This window comes from Panthera pardus, unplaced genomic scaffold (genome assembly GCF_024362965.1).
Source record: "Panthera pardus isolate Hobbes unplaced genomic scaffold, ASM2436296v1 HiC_scaffold_2, whole genome shotgun sequence".
Lineage (NCBI taxonomy): Eukaryota > Metazoa > Chordata > Mammalia > Carnivora > Felidae > Panthera > Panthera pardus.
The window spans coordinates 120,629,147-120,656,873 of NW_026526765.1; the positions used below are offsets into that span (position 1 = coordinate 120,629,147).

General features: G+C 45.2%; 1 long non-coding RNA gene across 3 annotated transcripts in view; it reads right to left on the reverse strand.

Moving 5' to 3' along the window:
- Nucleotides 1–27,727, reverse strand: part of LOC109252230 (uncharacterized) — a 340,134-nt gene that overhangs the window by 215,623 nt on the left and 96,784 nt on the right. For all 3 annotated transcript variants that reach the window (XR_002073895.2, XR_008423863.1, XR_002073893.2), the window contains exon 3: nt 2,502–2,589. This is a non-coding gene — a long non-coding RNA (uncharacterized LOC109252230). The remainder of the gene's footprint in view (nt 1–2,501; nt 2,590–27,727) is intronic.

Genomic DNA, 27,727 nt, shown 5'->3' on the forward strand with positions numbered 1-27,727 from the left:
CTGGGAGCTATTTGATACTACCTCTCTGACCAATTACATACTAATTAAAAGACCTCGGTGTGGGCTGGAGGTAGCAGCTTTGCATATGGACTTTAATTACTGGGCTCTAGTTTTGCCAAGAAAACACAAAGGGCTTTTCTGGCTGGATGCTGAGGCTTAGAATGAACATATGGCCTGCGTGGGAGGGGAGGGTTAAGAGTGTAATCCTAAACAGGAAGTGGAGTATTTTCCCCCTGTAATCTCCTGAAAGTAACTATGTACCAGGGTTATACAAAATCCTTGGTCAGCCCAAGGAACAAAGGGCAATCTGAGGGGGCAGTGAGCTGCCACCCTGGACATGTCACATTCAATCCCAGGGCCATCTGTGGATTGGAATTCTTTCTTGCCCCCAACCCCCACCCCCATGGCCGTTTCTTGTTGGATTTTTTGGATCAGAACCTCAGGTCTCTTCCTAGGTTTCACTGAGCCTGGGGTAGCCCAGTATTAATTTTTGGCTACCCAGAATGCATTCCCCCATCTCCCGGTTACACTGTCCCCAGCTCCCCAGACCACAAGGCTCTGGCAGGGAGGAGCATGTGGCCCATTCCTAACCAATCAGCACAATTTAATCCCTTTGGCCACAATGTTTGGTTCAAGGATGGGCATTAGACCTAAACCAGTGCAATCAGCATGATTTCCAGGATGTGTATGGGAACTCAGTTGGGTAGACATGTTCCCTACCCAGGTTTGGGACTGAAAGGTGATGAGTCTGAAGTTGTGGCAGTCATCGTGATCCCACAGGGAAAAATAGATGTGAAAGTGGAGTCAATCCAGGGAAAGCAGAACCGATAAAAAGAGGGAAATCGGAACACTGTGATGGCATTTGAGGTCCTGAATGAAGCCACTCCTGAATGCATCCACTCATGATTTCTCAGTATTGTGAGCCAATAAATTACTTTTATGTTTAAGTTGCCTTTGGTTACACTTTCTATCAATCTGTAACTGAAATAATCCTATCTAATAGAAATAAGATGGAGGGGCAGGAAGTAAAAACAACAACTGTCCAACTCTATAGGGATCCAGCCTGCAAAGCACACACTTGCTACAGACACCATAGAGCCCCAGGGATCGTGGCCCAGAATCAAAGAATTCTAGAGCTAGAAGAGACCTTGTGGACAAAGCATTCTGTTCAACCATCTTTGCCGACTTTTTCTTTTCTTTTAATATTTATTTATTTTTGAGAGAGACAGAGACAGAGTTTGAGTGGGGGAGGGGCAGAGCAAGAGGGAGACACAGAATCCGAAGCAGGCTCCGGGCTCCAAGCCGTCAGCACAGAGCCCAATGCGGGGCTCGAACCCACAGACGGTGAGATCATGACCTGAGCCGAAGTCGGATGCCCAACCGACTGAGCCACCCAGGTGCCCCGCTGACTTTCTTTTTCTAAACAGGTATGTGTCTGAAGACTTAGGGAAGAAAGACGTCACACAGTAAACAAGAGACAAACTCTTCTTCCCATTGGTGTCTCAATGTCATGTATGTAACCATTCGATAAAACCCTTCTGAATGAATATTACGTATCCAGTCACCAATAACGATTCCTTTTGTGTGGCAAATATCTCTTGCGTTAAATTAGCTGATGGATTATGTTCACTTCCTACAATAATCACAGTCTCAATCTCTCTCCATTTTTCCCTCCCTTCTTCTCTCCTTTTTTGCCTTTTACTTCTTCTTCTTCCCTGTTCCCTGTTCTGCCCTTTTAGTTGCTCAACACCTTTTTCTTACTTGTCACTTCAAACCTACATTGTCTACAGGCACTTAATTACCCACAGATCATTGGCTTCTCCATCCTTGAACTTCTACCTCAAACCATGAGTTATCGACCAACCCTCACCCATCCACCACCTTCCCTCACAAGTCCATCAGCCGCGTTTAAAAACAGCTACCAATTTTTACACCCTGCCCCCAGAACACACGCACACACACCAACTAATATTGACTCTCCACAAATGAGTTATCAACATCTTTACCACTATCAAGAGATGTTTCTTCCCAGAATCATATCTCAACAGCCCCCTGAAATATTTTTAAATGGTTCAGGATGATAGTGTTAAATAAGTCTGATTGTCTATTTGCTGTCAGCTCCTTATAGGACATGGTCAGTGATTTAAACTCCTGCAACTAAATTCTCCTGTTTCTATGACAGATTAATGCCATTTGCCAGTGTTGTAATGGTAGCCAAGTTCTGGCAACACACAGATGGAAAGCTTCACGTAAGCGTTACACAAGGTTATTACTCTCTGGAACCCAGTATACCACTGGCAGCACTCAAGAATTACAATTATTATTTTTATACTCCTTTTAGAGTGTCTCAGGAACTTACAGGTCTTTAGAGGAAAAGCTGTGGGATTCTGGATGAGATTCACAAACACATTTGCTCTCTAGCCCGAGTGAAACCTTTTATTAGACCTCTGGACTGGGAAGGCAGAAAGTTAATTCAGGAGTATAAACTAAACAGGTGATACCTCGAATTTATGCAGCCTCCTGTTTGCAACACCCTGCAACTGCTCACACGTGTCATTTCATCATCAGTGTCTTCTACCGGAAGTTTTCCTGGGACAAGAAATGCAAATAAAAAAAGGACTTAAAGACATTTACTTTATGGATACAAAGTCTAGGCTTTTGCTCTTATTACCAGTGTGAACATAACTCTATTTAGATAATTTCCTTACAAATCTTTCTTTTAATATCCAGTTTCTGAACTGTGTCCCCCCACTGTGGGGGACTAGAAACCTTTGCCAGCCTGACTTCTTGCGTCCACTGAGGGACAAATCTGCATGCCTTCTCACATGTCCTCAACTGCTTCCTTCTTGCTTTCTTTCCAAGTCAGCATCCCACCCACCCCGGTTGCCACTCGTGTACCAGAAGTACGGGGACTGGCTTCCAGAGAAGTCACCAAAGGGCCAACAGACACAATCCTGAAAGGCAGGGAACTGAGCTCCCGCTGGAGTAAATTTTCCCAGTGGAAAACAGGTGTCAGGGCAGCGTGGGGAGAAAGCCAGATTCCCCCATTTCCTTCACCCTCCAACTATGCTGAGGTGTTATCCCTCCATGCAAACCCACACGTGGAGGGATCTGCTTGATTCTTCATGGCTTATTCTGAAACGGTAGCCAACACAAAAACATCAACGTACCCTATTACAGCTTTCCTACATCACTGTCACCATCTCGGGATTTCACCTCCCCGATAAAGTATTAGTACCACAGCCCTTGCCTCAGCCCCAGCTTTCTGGAGGGCCGGGCTGAGATGTTTGTTTTCTCTAATCCAGCATTTCCCAAGGGGTATCTGCTCTAAAGGCAGATTTCTGGCCCACCCCAGAAATTCACATTCAGTAGGTGTGGGTATACCCTAGGAATCTGCAGTATTAAGCTCTCTAGTGGGTCTCAAACACTAAAATATGATGGCCACTGGTCCAAGTTCCTCCAGTGCCCCCCATTGCTGCTCATAGGACTTTATGGTCACTAAAGTTCAAAGCCCTTGCGTTCTTTCCCTTTCTTCCACGTACTCACTGAGTCGTATGTTATCTATCAGTATAATATCCCTTGTATCTGGATCTTTTTTTTCTTTTTTCTGGTTGAAGTACAGTTGACACTCAGTGTTATGTTAGTTTTAGGTATACAATATAGTGATCTGAGACCTCTACATGTTATTCTAGGCTCGCTACAAGTGTAGCTACTATCTGTCACCCCACAACACCATTACAGCACTCATAGCTTATTCCCTACGCTGTACCTTTCATCCCCGTGACTTATTCATTCCCTAACTGGAAGCATGTACCTCCTTCCACTCCCCATCACCCATTTTGCCCATCCTCCATCCCCCTCCCCTCTCCCCTTCGGCAATTACCAATTTGTCCTCTGCTCCTGTCCATCTTGTCAAGGTGTACGGGGAACACGAACTGTTGCACTTGCCCTCTGTCCGGGACAGAGTTCCATTTGGCAGAATTCTAGAGTTGGTTCCTTTATATTCTAGTTGCCCTTTTAAACCTAGGCTTTTTCTCTGTGCCCCAGGGCCCACAAACCGCTCTGGTCCCTCAGTACTATCCTTCATAGCCTGGGGTGTAGGGTTCCCTTTATTACCAAGTCTCTGCCTCTCTTGCTGTTCTCCTCTGTGTGGCCTATCTTTTGTTCTGCAGAAGCGATTCAGTAAGCTACCACTTCTCCTTCGGGAGGAATTGTTCTACAGACAGGTGTAGATTTGGTGTGTCCCTGGACACACAGGGTCTTCCTATCTTGCCATCTTGGACTGGAACTCTTCTCTTGTTCTATCCCACTCTCCTCCCCCCAATTTGGGCTCATCCCTTCTTGCCTGGAATGTTCATTAAAGCCTCCTCTATGTTCTCTCCACTCATCTTCTCCCAAATGCGGGGCTAAAATGGGAGATCAGGCTGCATATTTCACAGAGCACGTAGAACAGTGCAATACAGGAAGTGGACACTCAAATTCTGTCAGACATATTTAGAGTCCCCCACGTGGTGGGTCTTCACCGAGACAGAATCAGGCCCCTGCTGGGGCAGCGCTCCTGCCTGCGTGTGGTGTTTAATCCTTCCATCACTGCTACACTCACTTGCTGATGGCAACTTGCCCTGTGAAGACCACATGAGCAAGGGCCAGTCCATCTATTTCCACGTAATCCCCCATCTAATGGGGCACAACGTTCATAGTGGGTGCTTTACCCAGGCTAGTGATAGTTGGGGTAACAAGAATGTAAAATCCACTTTCTTTTCCTCCCTTTCAATCCACTCATACTCATGTTACTCAATTCCCACTCCTAACTTGATAAACACTTCGACCATAGCTGAAGCACTCTCTTCTGCTCCATCTGACATGACTTGGGCCAAAATCCATCTGACTGCACCTGTGTTCTATTTATTTCCTTCTTCACGTGTCTATTCTTTCTGACTTGACAAAGGGAAGCAAAAACGTCCTTATCGTAAGGACACAAACCGTATTGCCTAACTGGTACAATTACACCTAATACTTGTTAAGCATTTACCACGAACTAAAGCCTCTTCCAGGCATTTCCTCATTTAGTCCTTTCAACAGCCCTATTATGTAGGTACTATTATTTTACCCACCTTTCCGGGTGAGGAAACTGAGGCTTAGAGAGATTGTAACTTGCCTAGAGGAAGTGCTAGAGCTCGCCCGATCACAAGATCTAGGCTCTTAACCCTTCTGGTAGCTTCTCCTTGTACCGCCAGATGATACATGGTGATCTTCCCCAGTGCAGCTACCAGGTATGACCACCTCAGGCTGAACAACTGTCCCCAAGTCCACATTCAGGGCTGATGCATGTCAACCCACCCTGACAGCAGGTCACCAGCTTCACAGTCCTGGTCCTTGAGCAACCCTTCTATTTCTGCCACTCTTACTTTGCAGTTTCATTTGCCACATGGTTCTCCTACATCAAGCAGACGTTTCGTTTCTGAATAACACACTCTTCATTTGGCTTGCCTTATAAGCATTCTTGCCACATCAAGCCAGAAGTTCATTTCCCCCCCCAATATTTCTTCCACAAACGTCATCCACTCCATCCCCCTAAAACCCTGCATCCTAGTCTTTTATCCCAGCATCTGAACCACTACAGAAATGTGTCTCAGAGCCATCCTCAGTGACTCACAATCCCCACGACAGATTCTCTGTGGGCACTTGACAGTTTCTCCTTTGAAATCGCTTTCCAAAGTCTAATTAGCCCTCAATCTCCCAGGGAACTGTTCTCTCTTCTCTGTCACCCTGTGTGGACTCTCTATTTTCTTCTCTTGCATCTGTCTCTGTCCTCTGGGCCTTTAAAACTGACCAAGATCTGAGCTGAGGGATGAGGTTAATTAGTTGGCTTTAGCATGCCAATGTTTCATCATGGCACAGGGCTAGCCCCACATTTTTAACAGGCCGAGGCATCTCCCAATGGTACTGTTCCCCTTCTTGAACACTTAGGTGATGGCAGCTGTCACTCACCCCGAACTTAATTTAACTCTTTAATTTTAAGCTTGTCTTTCCAGCTACCTCGCTCTCCCCAAGCCATCTTGCTCTCCCCCAGCAGGCACATCTGGAACCATTCACAAAGTGGTGGTTGAAATTTCCACTCATTCAAATGGAATGCTAGGGATGGAAGCCATTGGGAGGCCCTCAGCTTCCCCCAGTTCCCAGGGCAAGTAGTTCTACTCTAAGAAATGCATGAGTCAATAAACATCTTACAGCATGCCCACTGGGGGCAGAACCCTGAACCAGGAGCACTAGACCAGCCCAGCTCTGTACGTGGTGGCCCTGAGGCACGTAAAGACATCATGGACAGTGCTAGGGACCGAATATTGGTCCCCCAACATCCATACGTTGAAGCTCTATCCCAGTGTGACTTTACCTGGAGACAGGGTCTTTAGGAGGTAAGAAAGGTGAGGTGAGACCCTAAGAGTGGGGTCCTAATCCAACAGGACTATGGCCTTGTGAGAAGAGAAAGCGAACTCCCAATCTCTTCTCTCCCCACCATGTGAGGACACAACCAGAAGGTGGTATCTGTAAGCCAGGAGGAGAGCTCCCCCCAGAAACCCATCATGCTAGCACCTTGGTTTAAAATGCCCAGCCTTCAGAACCATAAAAAAACAAATTGCTGTTGTTTAAGCCACCCACCCTGCGGTGTTGTGTTGTGTTGTGGCAGGTTGAACTGGTTAACACAGATAGCCAGCTTTAATGTCCACACCCAGTTAATGTAGTTCAAGGGGAAACCAAGAATCCAGAGCCTTTGCTCCCCTCACCTGCCTAGCCCCTCTGACCAGGAAGGGTTCAGAAATCAAGAGGGGAGCAAGGAAACCAGGGTGAAACACATGTGAAAATGGATTCATTCATCCATCTATGCACCAATAAGCACTTCTGGAATAACTATTGTATACAATTATAAGTACTTTCAAACATAATATATTCACATTTGTTTATAAATGCATGGAAGAAATATCTGGAAAGATATGCAATAAATGCATAAGGGTCACCTGTGGGGTAGAGAATAGGAGTAGGGAAGGGAGAAAAGGGATGAGGATGATGAAGAGGGGCTTTTAATGATGTAAAACTGTTTTAATGTGTTCACCTATATAAGAAAAACACACATACTTATAAATATCTGCTAAAAAAGGAAGAAAGGCAGTACACAAGGCCCACTGGATCCAGCTTTCCTGTTCAGCAGGCAATCCTAGTCCCAGGCCTTTATTTCTGGGACCTGGGAATGTAATCATTTTGAAGTCACCGAGGGCTTGTCTGTCCTATTAAAAGCTGTATCCCCAGTACCTTGCAAGGTGCCTGGCACGAAGTAAATTCTCATTTACTCGTTGGTGGCTTGGATGCATGAGTGAATAAATGGGGGAAGGGGGCCCAGAGTCTAACAGAAAAGTTCTGTGGGAACCTTCTGTGGGAAGGTCTAACCCAGGCCAGGAGATTCAGTTGAAGCCACAGGAAACAAATCTGAGAGAGTTTCTGCATAATAAGGCCTAAGTGTGGGGCAAATGAGAAATCTGTATGACTCAGAGAGTTAAGATGGTTCAAAGGACTCTGGATGACACATGCCCCAGGAGAAGGGCCAGAAGGACCAGAACTCTGGAACTAAGGTCTAAGGTTCCAGCACTTGCAAGGGACACTAATGTCCCCAACAAGAGAGTATGCCCCCTCTGCTACCAGACAACCAATGCCCACCAGATCCATGTGGTCCTTGTAGAGACCCTGCCTTCCCTAAACACGCAGGAGTCTAGAGTAGAAATGACTCCATGCAATGCCATAGTGAGACTTAGCACAAGAGGAAGATTAAGAGCACAGACTCTAAGGGTGCTGTGGGGGCTCAGTCGGTTGAGCAGCTGACTCTTGATTTCAGCTCAGGTCATGATCTCAAGGTTCGTGACGTTGAGCCCCATGTTCAGCTCAGCACTAAAAGCATGGAACCTGCTTGGGATTCTCTCTCTCTGCACCTCTCCCACTCAGGCTCTATCTGTGTGTGTCTCTCTCTCCCAAAATAAATAAACTTAAAAAAAAAAAAAAAAAAAGAGCACAGCGTCCGGCCCCATCATTTAAATGAGTGAGTTAACTTCTCTGTGCTTCAGCGTCTCCACTTGTGAAATAAGGATGGTCAAAGTACTGACTCTATGTACACTTACACCTAGAAAAGAGGGAGGAGTTAAATGAAATGTGGATTGGTTGGAAGATAGCCCAATAAAACCATCTAACTCCTAGAAGTAAGTTGCAGTAAAAACTACATTTGAGGGGCGCCTGAGTGGCTCATTTGGTTGAATGTCCAACTCTTGATCTCAGCTCAGGTCATGATCTCACAGGTCATGAGATCAAGCTCCACATTGGGCTCTGCACTCACAGAGCAGAGCCTGCTTAGGATTTTCTTTCTCCTTCTCTCTCTGCCCCTCCCCCGCTCACTTGCTCTCTGTCTCTTTCTTTCAAAATAAACAAACTTAAAAAAAAACAAAACAAAACCCTACCTATGAGGGGCACCTGGATAGCTCAGTCAGTTAAGCGTCTGACTTCAGCTCAGGTCATGATCTTGTAGCTGGTAGGTTCAAGGCCCACATTGGGCTCTGTGCTGACAGCTCAGAGCCTGGAGCCTGTTTCACATTCTGTGTCTCCCTCTCTCTCTGCCCCTCCCCCGCTTGCTCATTCATTTTCTCTCTCTCTCTCTCAAAACTAAACATTAAAAAAATTTTTTTAAAGAAAGAAAGAAACCCTACATTTGATGCCTCATTGTGATGGTCTTCATATGGGTCAACCTAGCTAGACTAAATGACAAGGAAAGAAGAGGGCAGAGCTATTTTATAGCATACAGACTCCTTCCACCAGTTAGTAAATCAAACACTAACATAGGTGCTTCTCTGAAAGGATTTTACAGATGTGACCATAAAGGCTCTCATCAGTTGACATGAAACCAGGAAAATTATCTTCAGTGGGTCTAACCTAACCAGGTGAGCCCTTAAAAGACACTGAGCGTTTCCTGACAAAAGAGATCCCAACAGCTTCTGGATATACAAATGCTTTCCCTTCACTGGATTTCTCTTCCTGACTGTCTGTGGATGACAGCTCCTGCCATGTGCATGGGTTCCAGCTGCCTTGTGATCTTCTCTTCCTGATAGGTTGCTCTATAGATTTTGGGTTCACTCAGCCAACCTCCAAAATTATGTAAGTCAATTCCTTGTAATACATCTTTTAGACTAGATACCTCCTGCTGGTTTTGCTTCTCTGGTTGAATCTTTACTGATACAATCATTTCCCAGGAGGGCTAACTTCGGGGTACCGTGAAGCCACTTTCCCTTTGCCATATCAAGCACTGTTAAGGATCAAGAGGCTGAATGGGAGTCACTACTCATCAGACTTTTGTTCTATAAAGTCACCACAAACATTGAATTTGCAAACACTGAATCACAGCTCCTAGGGGGAAATACAGGGTTAACTTCCTGTGAGCCTCTGGTCGCACCATTTTCATCAATTGAGCGATGCCTAACTAACCTTGTTTTATGTGTATTTCTGTTCAAAGATCCTATTTTATATGTATTGTTGATCCGTGAACACTGAACCCATGGTTAGGGGCACTGTAACTGATGGCAGAAGGAAGCTTATCTGATATATGTATTTTCTCCATAAGGCACATCATAGCCTTCTTGCACTTCAGAACGCTAGACAGCACTACAGCACTCTGCCTGGGGGCTATTTCAAATAGGAAAATCACCAACAAAGAGCACAAAAAAATGTGGCACAAAACAGACAGTGAAAAAGATGCTTGCTTACAGTATAAGGGCTCAAACTACAAGGCAGAGTGTCACTTTCATCCACTTCAGCTAGGAAAGTACACGTCGTGGGACTCAAACTTGTGCCACTCTGAGCACGTCCACAAAGGACCACAAAAGCATCACCGGTACCGATTTTCAGGTTATAAATAAATTTTAGCAAGTAGGCAAAATTATAACTATAGAATCTATGAATAATGAGGATCAATGGCATTTTGTAATCTTTCTCCCTTCAAACCTTTAAAACAAGTTTCTTTTCTCTCCCAACCAAGGCATGAATTTCATGGGTTTGGATCTGCCTTCATCTACCTCCATTTCTCTTCTGCTTTGCCCTCATTTGAGGCCTTAGAAAGTACGTTGGCCGTCCTCTGCTTTCTGCCCGGAGAACAGCAGGAAAAAAGATGGGATCTGAGGCTGTCTGTGATCAAGGCAAAACACAACAGAACCTGGGGAAGGGAGTGGCAGAGAAGCCTGTGAGCAACACCAGAGGAGGCAGACCCTTGTTTGGTAAACGCCACAGGGCTGGGGGTACAGGAAAAGGAAATTAAAAAGGACTCTCTGACTTGAAATTACACAACTCTAGTAAATAGTGAGGAACAGTGTTTGAGATTCAGAGTAAGATGATATAGGTATCTGAAGGAAGGTAATGAGTCCTCTTTGGGACCCATTAAGTCTGAAGTGCCCACAACATCCAGATGGTATATATATCAATCCGCATTCTCAGTTGCAGAGAGAAGAAAGCAAGTCTGGCAAACTCAAGCAGATAAGGAACTCACTAAAGGGAATCTGACAATTCACAGATTTTCTCTACCAGCCAGAGAACCATGGTCAACACCTGTGCAGCCAGGAGCAGTACCAAATTCACTCTCTGCCCCAGCCTTCTGCTTCTAGAACACGGCTGCCGCCCCCAAGAAGCCTGGATATGTCCACCACGACCACCTGCACAAGGAGGGATTCTGCACAGGCCCTGCTTCTGGTCCGGCTTGGGCCACAGGCCTGTGCTCTAGCTGCCAGGATGGGGATGGGATTGGAGGTAAGCCTCTGCCACGGGCCTCCTCTGGAGTATGAAATGGGTCCTCCCTCCCACGGCAGGAGATGTCCTATACACAACATTGTTGCTCAGATGTTAGGAAGACAACAGAATAACAAACGTCAGCTATGACACATTCAGAAGGGTTAGAAATAGGACCAGTACTGACAGGTCCTACTTTTCAGCACTTACCGTGTGTCAGGCACCATATAAAATGGTTAACCTGCATTGAGAGTTTAAACTATGCATAAAGTGGGGCGCCTGGGTGGCTCAGTCGGTTGAGCGTCCGACTTTGGCTCAGGTCATGATCTCGCGGTCCGGAGTTCGAGCCCCGCATCGGGCTCTGGGCTGATGACTCAGAGCCTGGAGCCTGCTTCCGATTCTGTGTCTCCCTCTCTCTCTGCCCCTCCCCCGTTCATGTTTTGTCTCTCTCTGTCTCAAAAATAAATAAACGTTAAAAAAAAATAATAAATAAATAAATAAATAAATAAACTATGCATAAAGTACTAAGCGAGTAGAGAGAAGAGGCCAACAGGGCTGGTTTGCCCAGGACTGAGGGGTTTCCTAGTAAGCAGGACTTTCAGTGCTAACACAAGAAAAATCTCAGGGAAAACAGGGCAGCTGGTCAGTCTAGTCTGGTCAGCCTGACCTGGGCCCTAAATCTGACTTGTCTAATAGGGAAAAGTGGCTTACGTTCTTGTAACCTCAGTTTCCACCTTTATAAAATGGGTGTAACAAAAATATCTGCCTCATAGTACTGTTGTGGAGGACTAAAGACGATATGTATCAAGTACTTAGCACATCACCAGATAAATATTAAGAAGACCCCCCAAAAATTTTGGAAATTTTTCTTATTGGGGTGCCTGGGTAGCTCAGTTGGTTGAGCATCTGACTTTGGCTCAGGTCATGATCTCACAGTTGGGTTCATTAGTTGAAGCCCCACATCGAGCTCGCTGCTGTCAGCACAGAGCCCACATCAGATCCTCTGTCCCTCTTTCTCTCCCCTTTCACCACTCACGCTCTCTCTCTCTCAAAAATAAAAAAAAAACATGGGGCGCCTGGGTAGCTCAGTCGGTTGAGCGTCTGACTTTGGCTCAGGTCATGATCTCGCGGTCTGTGAGTTCGAGCCTCGTGTCGGGCTCTGTGCTGACAGCTCGGAGCCTGGAGCCTGCTTCGGATTCTGTGGCTCCCTCTCTCTCTGCCCCTTGCCTGCTCATGCTCTGTCTCTCTCTCTGTCAAAAATAAATAAACATTAAAAGAAATAAAATTTAAATAAATAAACATTAAAAAAAAAAAAAGAAATTATTCTTATAATTCTTGAGTTTCCACACATTCAAATAAATGGTCAAACTGAGTTTTCTACCCAGGCCTGAACAACTCCAAGCTGTACTTTGGATCCCTAAGTATTTATTGCCTCCCCATCCAGATAGTGGCTAAAGTTGCGGGAAGATGGAGAAAATGAGCACTACCAGCTACCCTAATCTTTAAGGCAGGAGAAAGAGGGAGAGCCAGCAAAGAAAAGCAGAAGAAACAGACCACAGATGAAGAAGATATTATTGTGGGGGCACTTGGGTGGCTCAGTTGGTTGAGTGTTTGGCTCTTGATTTCGACTCAGGTCATGATCTCACAGTCTGTGGGTTTCAAGCCCTGTGTGGCGCTCTGAGCTGACAATGAGGGGCCTGCTTAGGATTCTCTCTCTCCCTCTCTCTCTGCCCCTCCCCCCTCCTGCCCCTCCCCTGATCATGCATGCATGCTTTCTCTCTCTGTCTCAAAATTAATTTAAAAAGAAAATACCAAAAAAAGATGAAGGAGGAGGGGGACAAAGGGGAGGGGGAGGAGGGGGAGGGGGAGGAAGAGGAAGAAAAGAAGGAGTTGCAGGGGGAGGAAGAGGAGGAGGAGGAGAAATTATTGTGGAAAAAGTATAATAATTATAAAAAGTCAGGATGGGCAAGTCAGAGGCAGTACTTCAGGGAAACTAGCAGGCTAGAAACACATTACTTATGTAATCGGGGGAGAAAAGTTGAAAAAGTTAATGGATGACAGCTTCTGGCCATGATGGACCAAGAGAGACAAACTTAATATCCTACCTTAGGCAACCAGAAAAACACACAAAATTTATGAGACATTTAAGACACTGGACAACAGGGGCACCTGGGTGGCTTAGTCGGTTAAGTGTCCGACTTTGGCTCAGGTCATGATCTCACGGTTCATGAGTTCGAGCCCCATGTCGGACTCTGTGCTGACAGCTGAGAGCCTGGAGCCTGCTTTGGATTCTGTGTCTCCCTCTCTCTCTGTTCCTCCCCTGCTCATGCTCTCTCTTTCTCTCAAAAATAAACATTAAAAAAAAAAAAAAAAAGACATTGGAAGACATTGGACAACAGACAGCACAAGATGATGATCCTTTAAAGGAAGGTAAGCAAGCGAGGTAAACCCTAAGAGTGCCACAGGTTACTGCTCAGAGTTTCCAGACCACGACGCAGGGAGGGACAACGAGGGAGGTGGAATAACCCCAGGAGCTCATACAGGGCCAAGAGTAGCCGATCATCCAACCAGGGAAACTGGAAAGACATCCTAATACATGGAACATCAGGAAGGTCCTCAGGAGCATGGTTACTGCTTCAATAATGAGCCCAAATTAGCTAAAAATAGATATTAGCCAACTCTTTCTCAAAGGATCCGACACTGAATAGTTTGGGTTTGTAAGCAGGGCTTACAGCCTCTGCCACAACTACTCAGTGCTGCAGCTAGAACACAAAAGCAGCCACCGACAATACGTAAACAAACGTGTGTGGCTGTGTTCCAATAAAATTTTATTTCCCCAAACAGGCAGCTGGCCTGTGGGCCACAGTTTGCCAGCCCCTGGCTTACACTAAAGCAAGTCTCCTGGACTCACCTGAACAAAGCTGATAAACAAGCCTCAAAAGAATCAAACTAATTCCAAGGACCTGAACTGCATTCCAGAGCAACAAAGCCCAACAATATTTACAGGAACACAAAGAACTCCAACACTCAACACTGTTACATGCACAATATCTGGAATCAAATAAAAAATGACTAGTCATGCAAAGAAGTGAAAATATACCTCATAATGACAAAGGGAAAAAAAATTAATCATGAGGAGTAGACCCAGAAAAGTCACAGATGATAGAGTAAAAGCATATAGGAGCACCTGGGGGGCTCAGTCGGTTGAGCGCCCAGTTTTCGATTTCAGCTCAGGTCATGATCTCATGGGTTGTGGGATGGAGCCCTGCGTTGGCCTCTGTGCTGACAGCACGGAGCCTACTTGGGATTCTCTCTCTCTCACACTGTCTCTCTTTTGCTCTCAAAATAAACAAGTAAACATTAAAAAAAGAAAGAAAGAAGGAAAGAAGGAAAGAAAGAAAGAAAGAAAGAGCATACAAAAATATTAAAACAGTACTCTAACTATGTAAGTTCCAGAAAGTTAAAGGAAAGCATGAACATGTTAAGGAGAAACATGAAAGACAGGAAAAGTTGTAAGTCTGATTTCTAGAGACTAAAAATACAATGTCTGAGATGTAAAATAAACTGGATGGAATTAAGGAATACATTAGACATTGCAGGGAATAAAATCATGAATTTAAAGACATAGCAATAGAAACCAGCCAAAGTGAAACACGGACAGGGGGAAAAAAAAAAAAAAAAACCACTGGAAAAAAATGAACAGAGCATCAGTGAGCTGTCAAATAACATAAAGCAGGCAAATACATTTGTCATTGGAGTCCAAGAAAAAATAAGTCAGGAGTAGGGGCATAAAAATGTATTTGCAGAGGGGTTCCTGGCTGGCTCAGTCAGTGGAACATGCAACTCTTGATCTCAGGGTCATGAGTTCAAGCCCCATGTTAGGAACGGAGCCTAGCAGTAATATAAAATAATAATAAAATATATATATATATATATATATATTTGAAGAAATAAAAGCTGAAAGATTTCCAAATTGGATGAAATCTATAAACCTACAGATGCAATAAACGCAGCAAATCTCAAACAGAAGAAACACAGAGATTATACCAAGGCATAGCATAACCACAGTGTTTGTAGCTAGTGACAAAAAGAAAAAACATTTAATAGTCAGGGGAAAAAGACAAAGAGGAATAAAGACTGATAGAGGACTTTGTGTCAAAACCAATGCAACCCAGCCTCTAAAGTGCTAAAAGAAAACAAAACTCTAAACCCAGAACTGTATACCCAGCAAAAGTATTTTCGCAAAAGCAAAGGTGAAGTAAAGGCATTTTTGAACACAGAATTGAAAAGAATCATCATAAACAGACCACCACCATGAGAAATGTTAAAGGAAGTCTTTCAGACTGAAGGCTGATGATAGGAAAGGGTAATGTGAGGTCTACACAAAGGAATGGAGGACACCAGGCATAAAAAGAATGTGGGTAAATACACTTTTTTCTTACTTTAAAAATCTCCAATAGGCAGAATTTTGAAAACAAATCAAATGAGCAAAGGGAAAAAAAGAGAGAGAGAGAGAGAGACAAACCAAAAGATAGATTCTTAACTACAGAGAACAAACTGTTGGTTCTCCCATAGGGGAGGTGGGTGGGGCATGGCTGAAATAGGTGATAGGATTAAGGACTGCACTTGTGATGAGCGCGAGGTGAGGTATGGAACTTTTTTTAAAGTTTATTTACATACTTTGAGAGAGAGTGCAAGTAGGGGAGGGGCAGAGAGAGAGAGAGAGAGAGAGAGAGAGAGAGAGAGAATCCCAAGGGGGCCCCACACTGCCAGCAGAGCCTGAAGAGGGGCTCAAACTCACAAAACAGTGAGATCAAACCTGAGCCGAAACCAAGAGTCGGACACTTAAGTGACTGAGCCAGTCAGGCATCCCGATGTATGGAATTGTTGAATCACTATATCGTACACCTGAAACTAATGTCACACTGTATGTTAACTGGTTGGAATTTAAATTAAAACTTTAAAAAAATCTCCTTAAAAGAGAAGTGACTTTTCAAAAGACAAATAGCAAGAATGCTTTGAGGGGTTCATGTCACAGAGAGAAACAAATGACTAACAGTAACAAAAGGAGGGAAAAGATGTAGTTAAAGGTGTATACAGTAAACCCTACAGGTACTTCTCAGAAAATTAAAAGAGATACAGCTGATTAAACCACTAAAGGAGATTTAAAAAAAAAAGGGGGGGGGGGTGCCTGGGTGGCTCAGTCGGTTGAGCATCCGACTTCGGCTCAGGTCATGATCTCATGGTCCGTGAGTTCGAGCCCCGCGTCGGGCTCTGTGCTGACAGCTCAAGGCCTGGAGCCTGCTTCAGATTCTGTGTCTCCCTCTCTCTCTGCCCCTCCCCGGCTCATGCTCTGTCTCTGTCAAAAGTAAATAAACATTAAAATTTTTTTTTTAAAAAAGGAATTATATTTACTGCAAACGGGCACAAAGGATCCCTCTGCGGTGTCAAATATTCTAAAACTAGATTGTGGTGAGGGATGCACAACTCTAAATTTACTAAAAATCACTCAACTGTATACCTGAAATGGTTAATTTTATGGTATGTAAATTACACCTCCATAAGGTTGATGAAAAATCATAAAATATACACTTAATCCAAAAAAATGCAGAAAGACCAAAAACACAACAACAAAAAAATGGAACAAATAAAAACAAATAGCAAGATGGCAGATTAAACATATATTTACGGGTGCCTAGCTGGCTCGGTTAGTAGAGCATACAACTCTTGAATTTGGGGTTCTGGGTTCAAGCCCAACATTGAACACAGAGATTACTTTAAAAAATAAAATCTTGGGGGCGCCTGGGTGGCTCAGTCGGTTGAGCAGCCGACTTCGGCTCAGGTCATGATCTTGCACTCCGTGAGTTCGAGCCCCGCGTCGGGCTCTGTGCTGATAGCTCAGAGCCTGGAGCCTGTTTCAGATTCTGTGTCTCCCTCTCTCTCTGACCCTCCCCCGTTCATGCTCTGTCTCTCTCTGTCTCAAAAATAAATAAACGTTAAAAAAAAATTTTTTTTTAAATAAATAAAAATAAAAAATAAAATCTTGGGGTGCCTGGGTGGATCAGTTGGTTAAGCATCCAACTTTGGCTCAGGTCATGATCTCACAGTTCATGGGTTCGAGCTGCACGTTGGGCTCTGTGCTGACCGCTTGGAGCCTGGAGCCTACTTTAGATCCCGTGTCTCCCTCTCTCTCTGCCCTTCCCTCGCTCGTTCTCTCTCTCTCTCTCTCTCTCTCCCTCAAAAATAAATAAACATACAAAATTAAAAAAAAAAAAAAAAGCAGGCTACTGGTTGCCAGGGGTAAAGGATTAACAAAGAGGAATGGGTAATCTTTCTGAGATGATATAAATGTTTTATATTATGACTGGGGTAGTGGTTGTAAGACTTTATACAACTGTCTAAACTCATTGAATTTTTGTGATGTGTACATTTAAAACTGATTTCATTGTATTATATCTCAATAAAATTGTCAACAAAATGAAATGAAATATATTGGATCCATAATGAGACCCAAACATGCAGGAGACTGTCGTCTTAGGGAAAATATTTGACCTTCTTCATTTAAATCATCATTTGTATTGATTTATGTTTTATGTAAGTGTATATATTTACATACTAACATATGTCTGTAATTTACAAATGAATATTCATACCTTGAGACACATATTCAATTTCTTTTTTTACTGATAGGGATGAACTATTTAAAACATTTGGAGGGCTTCAAGTTGTTGTAAGCCTAGAAGGGCAATTTCAGTGATGTGGTAGAAATGGAAACAGATTGGGGCGCCTGGGAGGCTCAGTCGGTTAAGCGTCAGACTTCAGCTCAGGTCACGATCTCACAGTCCGTGAGTTCGAGCCCCGTGTCGGGCTCTGGGCTGATGGCTCAGAGCCTGGAGCCTGCTTCCAATTCTGTGTCTCCCTCTCTCTCTGCCCCTCCCCCGTTCATGCTCTGTCTCTCTCTGTCTCAAAAATAAATAAACGTTTAAAAAAATTAAAAAAAAAAAAAAGAAAGAAATGGAAACAGATTGTAACAGCTGTTGAGAAGTGGGGATAATAAACAAACTTCTCTTTCAAGACATTTGGTAGAAAGGGTATAGCTACAGGCATTGTGGAGAGTGAGGGAAGGTGCTTATTTGCAGAATGAGTCATTTCAACATAGGTTTAAAGAAAGGAATCAGAAAAGATAAATCAATAATATAGCAGGGAGAGATAGAAGGAAAAAATTGTGGATAAGATACCCACAGTTTGCAGAAGGAGGCGGTTCTGGAGCCTCAGCAAAGAACAGAGGGAGAAGGAGGGTTGTCAAGTTGACGGTCTCATTCTTCAATGAAGTCTTAAGCAAGGCCATCAATGCACAGAAGAATGCAGGGTAGGAGTCTTTGGAAGAACCAGCATGGCCAATAATATACAAAATTGTCTAGACCCATATACACATATGATAAACAGTTGTGACAAAGAGCTGAGTTTCTATCATCAAGTTATTTTTATGGCGATGGTCCCCACTACATACTCACATTGCCAGGCTAACCCTGAGATGGTTGACTGAAGTTAGCTCCTCAGACTTGGCCACTCAAGGAAATGTTTTTAGGTCTCCTCCAACAAGAGATGGCCCAGTAAGTGGAACATGGTCGAGACCTAAACATAAACTGGTAAACTGGTATCTGTGCCTCTGGGCCCCTTTGTAATTCATCTACCACCCACAAGACCTTGGCCCAAGATTCCCATTTTTGCCTCAGATGCTAATTTTGGTCCCACTGGTCAGGGCTAACCTGGGTGTGGTGGTTGTGTGGGTGGGGACCACCAGGAAGTAGAGGAAGTGGGACTGGGTGAATCAGGCAGGGGCCCTGCTGCAACAGCATGGCCTGACTCACCCAGGACCATGGGAATGGGACCTTGGGAATGGCTGGTGGCGCCATCTCTAAGCAGCACCAGGGCCTTAAGGGGCATCATTAGTGGTTGCGAATGCTTGCCCAGCACTTCTCACAAGGTGGCCTCAAGGCCTGCCCACATGCCATCTGGGTAATTATGTCCTATTTACCTTCCTGTAGATCCAGATGAACTAGCACTTGACTTCCTGACTTAACCTCTCTGAGTGCTGCCCTAAACAATACAGTGAGTTGAGCCTTAAAAATGGTGACTCTTGGAGTGCTTGGGTAACTCAGCCAGTTAAGCATCTGACTCTCGATTTCAGCCCAGGTCATGATCTCACAATTTGTGAAATCGAGTCCCACGTTGGGCTCTATGCTGACAGTGTGGAGCCTGCTTGGGATTCTCTCTCTCCCTCTTTCTGCCCCTCCCCGACTCGAACTCTCTAAATAAATAAATAAGTAAATAAAATGGTGATTCTTTCCAAGCCTATTCATCCCTCTTCCCTTACTACTCCATGCTAAAGGATTCAACAGGACTTGGGGGGGAGGGAGTCTCAGACCACCTTCTCATTTCGTTTATCAGCCACAACACTCTTCTCCCAAAGAAATCCAGCCTCTATTGCCAGTGTGGACACTGTGTGTAGTTTCTCTATCCGCTGCGAGTAACCCTACTATTCTGATCTGAAGAAACAACTCTCCTTCACTTTTCAGATGATGTGATCCAGGTAGTCCTGACTCCACCCTCAGTCCGAGGGGAGGCATATATGAACCAGCTTCGCTTGTCAGAACATCGCAATCTCTTGGCCATAACAGCTGGTTCAACAGTGGATATGTGACCCCAAAAGAGTCAACAAGACCCAGTTCTGAGAGTTTTGTGGCACTCTTAGAAGAGACAATCATTCTCTGCTGAGGTTACTAAGAGCATAGCATAGAGACCAAAAGTTGCTGGCAGCTGTTTTTCTTTTTTAAGTTTTTAAATCCTATGTGCCAAGGACTTACTAAGCACGTGTGTATATGTGTGTGTGTGAGTGTGTGTACACACACACACAATTATTATCTCATTTAATTCCCACATGAGTCCCAGGAGTTGCCAGTTCTATTTATTATATGAGATGGCATTTGAATTCTGGCAAGTTATTTAAACTTCTTATACCTCAGTTTCCTCATCTGTATCATGGGACCAAAATAGTACCTACCTCATAGGTTGTTGCAAAGACTAGTCAATTTATCTATGTGCAGTCTTTAGAACACCAGGCACATGCAAGTGCTCAGTATATTTTAGCTATGACTATCACCATCACCATCATCATAGCCAATGTAAAGACATAGACAACGAGGCACAGAGATGTTAAGAAACAAGTCTTGGGGCGCCTGCGTGGCTCAGTCAGTTAAGCATCTGCTCTGTCTCTCTCTGTCTCAAAAGTAAATAAACATTAAAAAAAAAAAAAAAAAAAGAAACAAGTCTAAGGTTGAACAAACTATTAAGCTACAGATTGGGGATTCAAATTAAGCGTGCTTCTGGCTCCAGAGACTATATTTTTAGCTGTGAAACAATACTTCCTGGGGCCTGGCACCCTCGGGGAGAGGCTGGGGGAAAGCAGAGAGCTAACACACACAAAGCAGAGGTAAGAGATGAAGAGGGTAAAACAGAGTCCTAAGGACGTTGTCAGAGCCCTTCAATCAGCTGCCTTAGTCCATTTGGGCTGCTGTAACAAAAATACCACAGACTTAGTAGCATGTAACTAACAGACATTTACTTCTCACAGCTCTGAAGGCTGGAGAGTCCAAGAGCAAGGTGCTGGTAAATTCTGTGTCTGGTAAGCACTTCCTGGTCTGCCGGCTATCTTCTCGCTGTGTCCTCCCAGGGCAGAAGGGACCAGGGAGTCCCCTGGGGCCTCCTTGGTAACAGTACTAATCCCACTCAGGAGGGCTTCACCCTCATGATGTAATCATGTCCCAAAGGCCCCACCTCCAAACACCATCACATTAAGTGTTAGGGTTGTTGTACTGTGTGAACTATACAGGGACACATTCATTTCATTTTATCAATCAAGCCAGGGTCAAATCTACCTTTGTAGTTTTCAATAATTGTATTCAACAAAATTCCTTCTATCGCAATCCAGTTTGAGTTGGGCTATCTGTCCCTTCCAGCTGAAATCCCTTGCAGACTTGACCAACGGCAATTCAAAGTTCATGCTCAGGACTATCCTTGTATACTGGGCCTGAACGGCCCAAGGACAATAGGAAACATTCCCGTGAAAGAATCTTCTCTAGGCTTACAAAACAAAGCTGTTCATTTTTTCCGTCATTCATGCATTTCATTCAAGCATCCTCCATGGGCCAGGTACTATGTTAGTTGCCAAAACATTCTGGGTCTATTGGGCACAAGGCATTTGAAAGTATCAAAGCATCAGTGGTGCTCCTACAAGTGTATCCATTAGGTCCGGCTCCAGCCTCAAGTGGAATCTTGGTTCTATCTGTCAGAAGGGAAGCTCTGGGATCTTATGATCTACGCCAGATCTTTTCTGAGCTCTGCACATCCACTGCTACAACCAGACTCTAGCTCGTCTTTAAATGGAAAAGGTAACGGGGGATTTCTGCAGAGACTAAATTATTCATCTCCATCGAACCACATAAGCAGCATTCAAGCTCCATCTCTGGACACAGCCTTCCCAGGTCAAAATATTCAATCGAGATCCCAACAGGAAATGCAGATGCTAACATAGGACTTAGAAGGCCAGGGTAAAACCGTCCACCAGCAAGGTGAGTTTTCTCCTTCTTTGCATCAGATGTACACACACACACACACACACACACACACACAGAGCCCTTGAGGGCTGAGATTACTTTTGATTTTTACATCACAAGCGTCACAGAAAATATACAATGAAAAACCCAACGATCCCTTGGAGAGTTCATTGCTCTCCCCCATCGTCTTTGATTCCCCTGCCTCCTCTCCACATCCTTTGAACTTCTAAAAAGACACTTTGAAGGCATGTCATAAAGCAGTTTTTCATTCATGCTCTTCTCTTTGATGATCTTGCTGTTTGTCTGAACTGCAGCGTCCACAGGATGTCAGGCGGGCGAGCCGAAAGCCAACAGTGATGAGGAAGGGGCTGAGTGAGGACAAGCCCAAGCTGCATTCGTCAATAACGAGAAAGGGGAATGAAGGAAAGAGAAAGACCAGAAGGGCCCAAGCAGAATTTCTTGTCTCTCCTGTATGCCTTACCCTTCAAAGTGGCCACCTGTGAGAGAGGTCAAGGGTACTGGAGCCCAGCGACAGTTCACAGCCTGCAAAATGTTTTATCCGGAGGCTTCCCTCCAGCTCTGGCCTCAGACACAAGAGCTCTCTGCTCACCCCCAGACTGCAGTAACCCAGCTTTTCCTTGATGGAAAGTATCATTGGTTTTGATTTTTCCCAACTTTTCCTATTTTCCCTAGTGAATGATTCATTCATTTCAATGCCAACATGATACCATGAGGCAGGGAAAGGAATGGGAGAGAGAGAGACAGATAGACAGACAGGTGGGTCCACAGACGTGCCTTTCTTCCCCTTGCCCATAAAATAGATGGTTGAGAACTAAGACTCTTTCTGTATGACTCTCAAGAACCCTAAGATATTCAGGAAATAGCCATGACCCTCTGGCATGGGGACAGGTAACTATGGTGAAGGCAGACAAGAGCTTTCCGTGAGCCAAGTGTCCTCAAATCCAAAGGGAAAATAAACCACTCCCTTCAGTGATGCAGTGAGTCTGAGTTATGCTAATGCTGTGGTTGTGAAGGTCAGGGTGGGGAGAAAACTCTTCATCCAGTTATAAATATTAACTACACTGGAACCTATCACTCTGGAGGAATCTGCTACCAGCGGGGAGAGCAAAGAACACACTCATTCATTCACAAATGTTAGCGACCACCCGCTAAACCCAGGGAGTTACAAGAATGAACAAAACAGACAGGTTCTCTGCCCTTGTGGAGCTAAGAGTTTACTAAGAGGTCAGACACTGAACGGTTCCACTCATTTATGTATAAGTATAGACTGGGACACATACCTTAAAGAAAGAGTACAGGGTGTTAGAGAGCGTTGAGCAAAGGGACACCATGTGGCCGTGGGGGCAGGGCTACATGGAGATCTGGGAAAGCCCATCAAAAGGGGTGACATTGAAGCTGAGACCCGAGTAGGAGAAGGAATTCAGCAGGCAAAGAGTAGGGAACACCACGTTATGCAGACGGAACGGCATTTTGTGCAAAAGCATATGAGAAGCTCTAGCTGAAGGGGAGACATACAGCAGAGGTCGACAGCAGAAGCAGGGGGCCAGGTAGGAGTGAAGATTCAGCAAATGTGTAACACACCTCACAGCGTGCCAGGTGCTATTCTGAGTCCTGGGAACACAGCACCGAACAACATTCACAAAGTCCCTGTCCTCCTTGAGTTTCCCTCCCGGAGGTTACCTCTTCGGAAACCGGAGCTCCCGCTAATTCAGGCGACATGGCCGTGAGGAAGGAAAGGACACTGCTACTTCCCACACTCCAGGGCTTTCTCCCCTGAAGGGCTCACGGTGCGTGTCTCCAAACTGAAAATGAGCAGCCACTCTGGTTCCTCGCCTGCTTGGATGTATAGCAGACCGAGATCACCAGGAATGCAGCAGGTGACAGGGCAGCCAAAGCAGACATGGACATCCTCCACCCTCAGTGCTGGCAATTCCGGCCCACCATAGCCAGGTGTCTGGAATGATCTCTAGCTCCTCCATCGACCACTTCGAAGTTCTGTGGCACACAGCATCATGAGTGACAGCATGGAAGCTCTGAGTCAAGCCGTCCTGGCTTCTTGTCTCGACTCTGCCTCGTGCCAGCGGGGCCCAGAACTTAACCTCTGTGATGCTGATCCTTAGTCTATAAAAGAGGGTTAATAGGACCTTGACTACGGGGCATTTGTTAGGACTCAAAGAGCGAGGACATGTGAAGTGCTGAGCACTCAGTACGGCACACGGCAATCCTCACGCAGCATCTGCTACTACGGTTATTATGATTGTGATATTATCCTACCTCCGTGACCCAAGGCGCCGGCCTTAATGTAATTTTCACATATCAGAGAATTTTAACTCGGGCAATTAAATGCAATACACAGCCCTGTCCCCTCTATTCACTCATTGCCAGGGAAACCGAGGCAGAGTTCAGCCGCTAGCCCAGCATAACCCCAGGACTTCAAAGTCAGGAATGTTCATTTCTGAGAAGAGTGAAGCAACCACAGGAAGCATGCCGCATAAGGAACAACTGGCTGAATTAGTCCCAGGGGAATGACTCGGAAATATCTTCCATTCAGAAAGGCTTTGTGAATTTTCCATTGCAAATATTTAATATCGAACTGGGATCTCTCTTCCGCCTTTGTCAGTGGAGGGCTCAAAATGACTTTAATATTAGCTCAAGCCCTGGTAAAATTAGCAAGATAAATCTACAGCATTTCCTTGCCCTTCTCCCTCTCTCTACCTGCCCACAACAGATCTCAAACCAAACCTGAGTGATGTAAAGTCTTCCACGGTTCAGCACCACAACAGCGAAGCCGATGCTTTTCAAAACAGATGGCATGGTTTGCACATTGGCCCTGCTACTTGTATGATTTTAGACTAATAACTTGTGTTCTGCAAACCTCAGTTTGTTTCTTCCTCCATAAAACGGGGGCACTAAGAGCACTTAGTGAGCTACCGGCACACAGGAAAAGCTCCACAGATGAATGTCGGTTGCTATTATTTCTACTACTGTTCTGAACCCACCGTGATCGAGGTCATCCGGAGACAAGCCGGGTACAGCTGGGCCAGTGGGCTCTGGGAGGCCACCAGCTGACCAAGGAGAAACACATCCTCGGCTTAGAGTGGGGTGAGAAGGCTTTGTGTTCTCCTTGGAGATGGACAGGCCACACACATGGAAAGTTCCGTGTGAAATTAAGAGAATCCATTCATGACAGAGTCAAACTCCACTGTTACAGAGAGAGCTGCCCTCCTGTGTCTGATCGTTTCCAACCTCCAAATCAGACTTGTCACCAGATTAAAATCCTCAACTTTTAAAGTATATCCAAGGTCCTCTGCAGGGTTTTCTTTTCCGCTCTCCCCAAAGAGGACCATACAAAGTCTCTGACCTCGTGGAACTTCCAGTCTAGGAAGGAAGAAAACAAACCACACATAACGTCATGAGTCAGGGAAAATCCTATGATGGAAATAAACTGGGGGGGGGGGGGGGGGGGGGGATGGAGAAGGAATGAGGACGGAGAAGCATCTCTGATGGCATGGTCGAGGAAGCTGCCCCCAGGAAGTGAAAGATGGTCCAAGGCTGCACCAGTCACAACAAACAGGCTATCTTGCTAATACCTTAGTTCAAGGTCAAAAACGGGCCCTAAGAATAAGAGCTAGAGCCAGGAGAGAGAAGTAGTGGACCATGGGTCTTTCCATGTAACGCTCCCTTGCCACCAGCAACCCAAGTAACAATGCAGGAGCATCTAATTCTCCCCACACATGGCCCTAAAAGCATTACCAGAAACAGGTCTCTCTAATTTGTGCCAGAACAACCACTAGACTAATAACAATCATAAAAGGAGTAATCATTTACTGAGCAGTGCTCTATGCAAGGCGTGGGGCAGTGCACTTCCTGCACGTTCCCTCATTTCATCCTCCCGACAATGGGGATGAACGGGGATGAGGGTATTACTATCACCACCCACATTTTACTAAAGGGGAAACCCAAGCTCAGGGAGGTTACATGGCCAAGGGGAACACAGCTAACACAAGGTAGGACGGGGATGCTGCCAGATAGGTACTATTATCTGCCCCACTTTACAGTTGAAGAGATTAAGACACAAAGAGATAAAATGACAACATGGCACAGCCCATAGAGGTAGAGACAGAAGTGACACAAGGCAGACCATGCCAGACCCCATGCAATTAAAGACTCTAAAGTGAGTGCATGAAACAGCGACCCCATGCACCCAGCCACCAGTGCCACTGCCACCAAACTCTGACATCAGCTGACCAAAAGGCATCTTGCTGCCCCATGGCGTACTGGCCGGCTTTTCATCCACTTCTTTAATGTAGGCAGAAAACACTCTGCATTTGAAATCACACGATCCTGCTGCCAGCAAAACATTGTTAGGATGCCAATCCAAGCTGAGGACTGTGTCATTCCATTTCTCTGCAGAAGTTCAAGTAGGAAGAGTCTACAGTCATTCAGTGAACAGGAGACACAGAAGAGCCAGGTGTGGTGCCGCCTTCCCAGCCCTTCAGTCCAATAAGCAAGCTAGAGATGGACACATTTATACACAAATAATTCATTACCACTGGGGCAAAAGCCAAGAAGTCTAGGGTGCAATGGGCAAATAAGGGGGGAGACTAGAGAAATGTCATGTGAGGCACAAACATTTAAGGGTTGGCTGAGTGAAGAGAAGGGAGACCAACATGCCAAGTATCAGGATCCTGGAAAGAACATGGCAGACGTGAGCAACTGGAAGAGAGCAAAGGGGCCAGTGGGTGAGAGGAGGGAAGCAGGGGTATCAGCAGAAGAGCCTGGACAGGCTGGCAAGAGAGAAGATGAAGAAAGTGATGGGCCAGGCTTGGGAACCTCTATCAACTGGTCGGGGGGCTAAACACTGCCCCCAGCAGAGATACACCACAGGAAGGTGGGCTGGAGACATGTGTCCAGTGATTCGGGAGGAAGGAGGACTAGTGGTATAGTAACAGTTACCATCATCCCGCTAAAGGTAATAAGTACCTCAAGGCAATGATGGCAAGAGAGGTAAAGAGGAGGGAAGGAATACAAGAGAGACAGGAGACAGATGTGGGGTAGGACCCAGACAATGGCTACAGGTCAAGGAAGAAAGCTGAGCCCAAACTGGTGAGATGGAACATGGGGCTGTTGAACAACCATCAGAAGACCTGAGCGCCATGACCAGTTCTGTTTGATCATGTTGACGGTGAGGCCTGATGGAGTGACAGCAAATGAGCACTACAAAGGCCACCTTGATGGGCTCTAAGAAACAAATGCCATCTTCCTATTTCATGCTTTGGAAAGGTGAGACTCCGTGAGGTGGGCTGACTGGGCCATTCACACTCTCTCGCATGGGACCCCATGGGCCAAAGCCCATCTCCCTCCAACACCCCATGCAGCTTCCTGGAAGCTCTTTTTGGGGTTAAATCCTTCTCTCATCTACACCATTTGCTGGTGTTCTGCCATCTGAAGAAATGGCGCCTTTCTGATGACTCACCCTGCACTGGCCCAGGGACTGCTAACTCTTGGGCAAAATGTCACTCCCAGATAAGTTTTGTGAGACCCACAAAGAATATTTCACATCATGGGTTTGCGGTCAACATTTAAAAATTAGAAAATCCACAGGGCACCTCGGTGGCTCAGGTGGTTAAGCATCTGACTTCAGCTCAGGTCATGATCTCACAGTTCGTGGATTTGAGCCCTGTGTCAGACTCAGCTCAGAGCCTGGAGTCTGCTTTGGATTCTGTGTCTCCCTCTCTCTTTGCCCCTCCCCTGCTCATGCTCTGTCTCTCTTTCAAAAATAAGTAAACATTCAAAAAATATATTTAAAAAATTAGAAAATCTTACATTAATCCAGATATCGAGTTGCTCTTGAAAACCCAAATTATCTTGGTGACACAGGGTCCCTAATCTCCACTGAAAAGCAGTCGTCCTCTTGAATAACCACAAGAGCAGCCACAATCTTGCTAGTTCGCCATAGTCCCCATCCCAAACATCTAACAACCAAAATAGAAACTAAGATGTGTGACCACCTAAGGAGTCTGTTCCTTCAAAACTGGCAGTCAATTGTAATCTTAGGACAAAAGGTAGTGGTGAGGACTAGAGAGCTAACAAGGAAGTACACTCTACAACTACAGGAGAGCTCCACCTCCCTAGTCCTTGTAGGCAGTTCAGTCTGACCTAGACTGGGCACTGTTGTATTTTATTTTCATTAGATGGTCAAGGAGAAGGGCTAGTTGGGCACTCATGCTTGAAGCCCAGTTTGGGAGTACTCAAGAATGATCTCTTTTTCCAGATTATAAAGA